Here is a 7,159-nt window from a genome sequence, read left to right as displayed (position 1 = left end):
TCATGGAGCCAGGCAGACTGACTGCTGTCAACATACCTGTTGGAGAAAAACAGCATTCACTGGGACACGGAGACTGATTGACCACAGGTGGAAAACGTTTGTATTGAGAAGCTCTCCCAGTGGAGGGGGTCTGAAGAAAACAGACTTCAGCCCACTCCTGGAAGGCGGGGACTTGAATTTATACAGAACTTTCCTAGCTGGGGAAATGATAGTGGGAGAGGGGTTGAGCATCCGAGTGAGGTAGTGGGAGGGGATTGAAAGAGTTTATGGCTTCTTGGAATGCTGCAGGAGATGTTTCTTTTCATCTGCAGGGATTAAAGGATATATAAATAGTGAAGGTTTCCATCTCTGTTTTCCTCTGATATGCAGGTAGAGGTAGTAAAGATCTCCATCTCCCTCTATTCCTGTCTCTATGGGGGAGGGGGAGGGCTGCTCATCTCTTCATAGATAACCTGACTGAGCTGTGCATTTGGGACAGTGAGATCTGCAGCCCTGCCCTTGGTAACCATGACAAAAACTCCAGTTCCCGGAGAAACAGTTTAGCAATGCAGACTCTATAAACTTTAAATATTCAGGGAAAATGCAAACCAAATGTGCTAAAAGCTTATCTAGAATGTATGAAGTTCATGCTAAAAGCTTATCTAGGATGTGGAAGATATATGTTAATTCAAGCCTATTGAGCCCTGAAACAAAGAACCATTGGCCCTTCCTCTATATAAAAAGAGCTCAAAAATCTTGTTCCGGGCTCAGATTTTAGAATGAGAAGCTCCGAGCCCGGCCGGTCGTAAATAAATCCTTTTTCCTTCCCAAAATTATTCCTGAGTTCTGGCCTTTCTATACGCAAATAATTGAACCTCTCTTGACTTCTACAACATGAGGTTTCTTTGTTTAACCTGTGGGAAAGTGCCTGCCATGCCCTCAGACACAGGGGAGGGGGTTTGCCTTTTCTCAGTGCATATCAGGGGAAACTGAGCTACAGCTTGCTACTTATTGCAAACCTCTAACAATACCCAAACCCCTAGCAAGGCTCAGTGGATGGAGCGGGAAGCAGATGGTATATAATGGAGACCAGCAGCAGCAGCTTTTGGTTGCTGCTTTTAAGTCTTTTGGCGCCATCTGCTGTTAGTCCTGCTGTTAGGACACTTTGGCTTTGAGAACCATCAGAAAGTAAGAGAACTGCCGCTATATAAGAGAGGGGAAATGTTGGTGTCTGATAGCAGCTGCCAGTTGTTATTAGTGAAATCAGAACATGAACTTTTTGACTCATGAAATCTGTGCAGAGAAAATGTGGTTTAAGATCTCTCCTCTTGGAAGGTGTTTCCGTTTTTGAAAATTTTTATCATTATATACTAACCTAACTTGAGGCAAGCTGTTTCTTTGTGACATGGTTAAGCCTTTCAAGCATCAGGAAACTTTGACTAGCTTAGAAGACAAAAGCCATGCCCCTGGGCAGCAGCCCCTCCTCAAGACAAGGAGCCCATTGCTTCCAGGGATAGATATATGAGTGGTTGGCTAGAAGTCCTAGGACAAATTATTGTTTCACCCTGAGATTGTGGCTGGGGTTTTTATCTCATTCAAAATATGTATTTATTTCTATTTTCTTTCTTTGAAATATAAGAGTGGCCATAGAGCCTCTAGTGTACCCAAAATTTAGTAGTTTTCATCTACTGTTTCAAGTAAGGGTTACTTTTCCTATAAGAAAGCCCAAGAAAATTGAAAAATGGTCAGTGGGAAATCCAAGAGGATTACAGGATCCTAAATGAGAAGAACTCCAGCCTTTCAATTCAAAATATTTATACAGAACGTATATGTCTAGAGAATAGAAATCAGTACATTGAATAAAACATGGTTGTACAGTTTCTGCTAGAAGAAACCTCATTGTAGATCAGCCCGCTTGTCTTTAGAATATTCTTAATTGTAAAGATCAGAAAATGTCCCAATTGCAATGAATTTCTATTCTGGTTGTTATAAAAAAAGACCACTAAGTATTCTACATAAATCCCAAAGAAATCTTAAAGGCTATTGTGGAAGGTCATTAAAATAATGGTCCTCCATAAGTCATACTTCCCGCTGTCCACCTCTCTTTACAATGTGTCATTTCTTCTCTTTCCATCAAGAGATGCAATCTGTTTTTTCACCTTCTTGAAACTGGGTGGATTTGTAAATTTGCTTTGACCAATAAAAAGTGGCAGAAGTGAAGCTGTGCAAGATCCAGAAACTAGGTCTTAGTAGCCTTGCAGGTCCTGCCCGCTGCCTTTTGGCACCCTGAGACCATCATGCCGTGAAGAAGCCCAGGCTAGTCTATTGGAGAATACAGGACCACAGACAGAGAACTAAAGCAGCCTGGCCAGTTCCCAGACAGGTTATTGAGATCATCTTGGAAAATTCCCACCCTTTGAGTTGTCAGATGACTGTAGTACCAGGTGAGTGCAACAGAAGAACCATCCAGAAAGAATAAATTGTTTTTGTGTTTTAAGTCAATAAATATTGAAATGGCTTGTTATTGCAGCAAGAGATAACTGATACAATGCCCCCCAAAATTTAAAAATCAAGCCCAAAAAAACCTGAATGCTTTCAATGCACTAGCCCTTTAAGTAAAACTTTCCTGGTTGGAAAATATACAGTCTTGTCACCAATCTAATGTACCTAAATATGTTATATAGTTGTTAATATCCCCATGACTTAATAGCTCATAGGACTAAATCTTAAAATGATTTTCTACTTGGAAAAAAGATCTTCCAAATGAAAAACTGGAGTGTTTTCTATTATAAATCCTTTGGTTAAGAGGAGATACCACACTGACAAGAAGAAAAATAAACATATATATAAATGAGTGGTATAAAATACTAAATTGTTAATAAAAATTAAATATCTTTATTCTCTAATAAAAATACTTTATCTCCTTTAAAAAAATTTTGGACAAGAATAAAGGAAATCTTACTTCGGCTTAATGACCTCAGGCCCCTGCTGTGTAACAAGAAAACGTACAAAAGATATACAAATGATCAATCAGTAGGTTAATGATCAGTAATCATGAAAATGCTGAAGAGAACGGGCAGTGGACTCGGCGGCTGAGGCGGCGGCGTCTACGCAGTTTCCCCGGCGTGAGCAGACACGGCGGGGCCTTCGGAAAGGCGGCGGAGTCCCGGCAGTGGGAACACCCGAGAGCAAAGCCAGCCCGGCTTTCCAGAACACCTGGGCCTGGTGAAGAAAAAGAAAGATTAGAAATTTCGTGCAGATAACTAATGAAAAAAGCAAGAATACTCCAAAGCTCTCCGGAAGAAGGCTCTTGAAAAATATCCAGATGAATTCTACTATAAAATGACTCGGGTTCAGCTCCAGGATGGAGTTCGTGTTATTAAGGAGACTAAGGAAGAAGTTTAACTCCTGAACAGCTGAAACTGCTGAAAACTCAGGACACGTCAAATACATAGAAATGAAAAAAGGGTTGAAGAGCTAAAAAAATGGAAAGACTAAGAGCAGAGCTCCATCTGCTGGATTTCCAGGGGAAACAACAAGCATGTGTTCTTCGATAGCAAAAAAGAAATTGTACAGTTTGATATTGCAACTCACCTGCAAACAGCCCCTGAACTAGGGGACAGAGGGTTTAATAGAGCCGCAACAGAGTCCTTGGGGAAGGAAAAAGTGAAAGGAATTACCCAGTAGGGTAAATTGAAGTGGATAGCTAAAGAAAGGCAAAAGCAATGTAACTGCCTAACACAGGGGATTCAACAAGAGAAGAAATTGTTACTGCACAGAAAATTCAAACACACAGAGATCTTCTGGATAAAACTCTGAAGGTGAAGGTGAAGAAAGAAACATTGAACTCACTATTTACAAAGTTCGGAGTCATCGAAAACGAAGTATTATAGATAAGTCTTATCATTTATTCCAGGTGGACAAGAATTGTTTTTTTCTTAGTCACCCCAAATTCCTTTAGTCCAGATGGCATGGTTTTTCTGTTTGTAGCCATAATTTGTTGTAGATTTGACTTTTTGTTTTCATTTTTTAAATTTTTATTGAAGTATATCATTCATATGTGAACATATGTAAATTTTAAGTGTATAATAAAAGTTGTGCACTTACAAAACAAACATCCATAACATCATACAGGTCTCCCATATGTCACTCCACCACCACCACCTTGCATTGTTGTGAAACATTTGTTACAAATTATGAAAGAGCATCGTCCAAGTATTACTACTAATTATAGTCCACAACTTACAGTTGGTGTATTTTTCCCCCAACCCTCCTGTTTTAGTCAGCCAAAGGGGTGGTGATGCAAAGGACCAGAACTCTGTTGGCTTTTATAAAGGGTATTTATTTGGGGTAAAAGCTTACAGTTACAAGGCCCTAAAGATTCCAACTCAAGTTTGCTTTCTCACAAGTCAGTTGCCACATGTTGAAGCAAGATGGCAGCTGATCTCTGCCTGGTAGCTCTTTCCTGGGCTTCCTCTTTCTCTTGAGGCTCTGTGGGCCCAGCTTCTCCCCGATCTCAGCTGTAAAAATTAGGGCTTGTCTCTTCCTATGTCAGGCTCTAATCTCTCCCCACGGTCAGCTGCAAACTACCAGACAAATGGCTCATCTCTCTTTCCCAGTCCCCATGATCAAACATGACAGAGTTCTCTCTCTTCCAGTGTATTTTCTTGAGTGTCCAGTTTACATAGCCCCACCAAGGGGGTGGGGCTCAACCTGAGTCATGCTTTACCAACATGGTTGAATCAAAGCCCTAATCTTTTTTTTTATTGTTTTTTTAAAAAGATATTAGATCACAAAAAAAATGTTACATTAAAAAATGTAAGAGATTCCCCCATACCCCACACCCCACATCCCCACTCCTCCCACATCAACAACCTCTTTCATCATTGTGGCACATTCATTACATTTGGTGAATACATTTTGGAGCACTGCTGCACCATATGGATTATAGTTTACATTGTAGTTTACACTCTCCCCCAGTACATTCAGTGGGTTATGGCAGGATATATAATGTCCAGCATCTGTCCCTGAAATATCATTTAGGACAATTTCAAGTCCTGAAAATGCCCCACATCTCATCTCTTCTTCCCTCTCCCTGTCCTCAGCAACTCCCATGGCCACTTTCTCCAGATCAATCAAAGCCCTAATCTTAACCAAGGGCCCCTCAACTGAATTTAATACAACCAAAGGGTATTACACCCAGACAAATAGATTAATTTACAATATAATCTTTCTCTTTTTGGGATTCACAAAAATAATCTCAAAATGTCACATGTCCCTATTATTTTTTTTGTTCATAACCATACAATTTCATTAATATTTAAATTTTAAAATTTACATAATTAGTCCTTATAAAATGGTTCTCTTAACCTTAGTTATTACTACAAAATATGTGGACTACAAAAATAAAGTTGCTCCATGTACACAAACTGGGTAAAATTTTAAAATGCCACATTTTTCTGATAAATTTGTATTATCAACAATAATTGTATTGATGTTAGCTTGAATAAAACTTCTGAATCCCAAAATAACTTTAGAACTTTGGATTAATATAATATTGAAATAATTAGTTAATAGTCTGTATTTATCTGAATATTTCTGAAGAAATTAAATTCAACACCTATTCATCTTTTATAAAAGTTCACAATTTTTTTTTACATAAGAAAAACTCTTACCGTATAAGGAAAACAAAAGCTTCTGTAAATGATGAAGTGTTTTTACCAAAACCTTACAACAAAAGTCCTTGTTACGTTGTTACTGGTTTGAAAAAAAAATGGAAGTACTCCAGGTACAAGAAGAGTTGTTCTATTCAGTATTGTACTGGAGGTTCTAGATTGTACAGTATGATAAGAAAAGATACAATAGCATAAGGATTGGAGAGGAAGATATAAAAAGATTGTAGTTGTTTATGATCATAGAAAGCCCAAATGAATATTTTGTCAGATTAATTTAATCTACTGATTTAAGAGCATTTAGCAGTGGATATACAATTATTATACAAAATAGCAATTACATTCCCATCTACCAGAAATAAATAATTTTAATATATAATTTTTAAAAGATATTATTTTAATAGCAAGTACCTAGGAATGATAATAAAGTACCTAGGAATAAATCTAACAATTATAAAACTTTATATTGTAACAATAATTAAGATCTAAGAAAACCGAAAGATATTTATACAAATTTTATGGAAGAAAATAATCATTGTAAAGATGTCAGCTCTCCCCAAATTGATCTACAGAGTAAATACAATCCCAATCAAAATCCTTATAGGTTTTTTTATGGAATTTCATAAGCTCTAAAATATATAGGAGAAAGAAAAGACTCAAGGATCTATGAATAAATCAGGGGAAGGGACTTTCCCTGAAAGAGACCAAGGCTTATGACAAAATTAGATCATTAAGGCAGTATGGTATTGGCACAGGGATAGACAAAAGATAAATAAAACCAAATTTAAAAAGACAGAAACAGACCCACATACATAGTCCTTTGATATATAATAGAAGTAGCACTGCAGATCACTAGAATAAGGAACAATTAATTATTGATACAGAAAAAAATTAACTGGATCCTTACCTCACACCATATATAAAAATCAATTTTTTTAGATGGATTAAAGCTTTAAATGTGAAAGTCAATGCATTAAAATTTATACAATAACATTAAGGTAATATTTTTATGATGATAATGTTAGCAAAGACTTTTTGAACCGTACACAAAAAGCAATAATCTTTTTTTTGAAGTGAGAAATTCAACTACATTAAAATTAGGAATTTCTGTTCATCAAAAAATACCATAGGGAAATGGACTTGGCCCAGTGGTTGGGGCGTCCATCTGCCACATGGGAGGTCCGCGGTTCAAACCCCGGGCCTCCTTGACCCGTGTGGAGCTGGCCCATGCACGGTGCTGATGTGCACAGGGAGTGCCCTGCCACGCGGGGGTGTCCCCCGCGTGGGGGAGCCCCAAGCGCGGGGAGTGCGCCCCGTAGGGAGAGCCGCCCAGCGCGGGAGAGGGTGCAGCCTGCCCAGGAATGGCGCCGCCCACACTTCCCGTGCCGCTGGCGACAACAGAAGCGGACAAAGAAACAAGACACAGCAAGAGGGACGCAGGGAGCGGACAACTGGGGGAGGGGGGGAATTAAATAAATGGATAAATCTTTAAAAAAAAAACAAAAACC

At 38.5% G+C, this 7,159-nt stretch overlaps 1 protein-coding gene and 1 pseudogene across 1 annotated transcript in view; one reads left to right on the top strand and one right to left on the bottom strand.

The window, feature by feature from the left end:
• Nucleotides 1-2,851: 2,851 nt before the first annotated feature.
• The window catches only part of PEX5 (peroxisomal biogenesis factor 5), a 35,990-nt gene continuing 31,682 nt past the window's right edge, over nt 2,852-7,159 (bottom strand). Inside the window, exon 17 of the mRNA XM_058282709.2 lies at nt 2,852-3,201. The gene's annotated coding sequence lies outside the window, so the exon portion shown is untranslated. The remainder of the gene's footprint in view (nt 3,202-7,159) is intronic.
• On the top strand, nt 3,021-3,940 carry LOC101424693 (probable U3 small nucleolar RNA-associated protein 11 pseudogene; annotated as a pseudogene).

Source organism: Dasypus novemcinctus, chromosome 20, assembly GCF_030445035.2.
Source record: "Dasypus novemcinctus isolate mDasNov1 chromosome 20, mDasNov1.1.hap2, whole genome shotgun sequence".
Lineage (NCBI taxonomy): Eukaryota > Metazoa > Chordata > Mammalia > Cingulata > Dasypodidae > Dasypus > Dasypus novemcinctus.
This window is presented reverse-complemented; position numbering and strand designations above follow the sequence as displayed.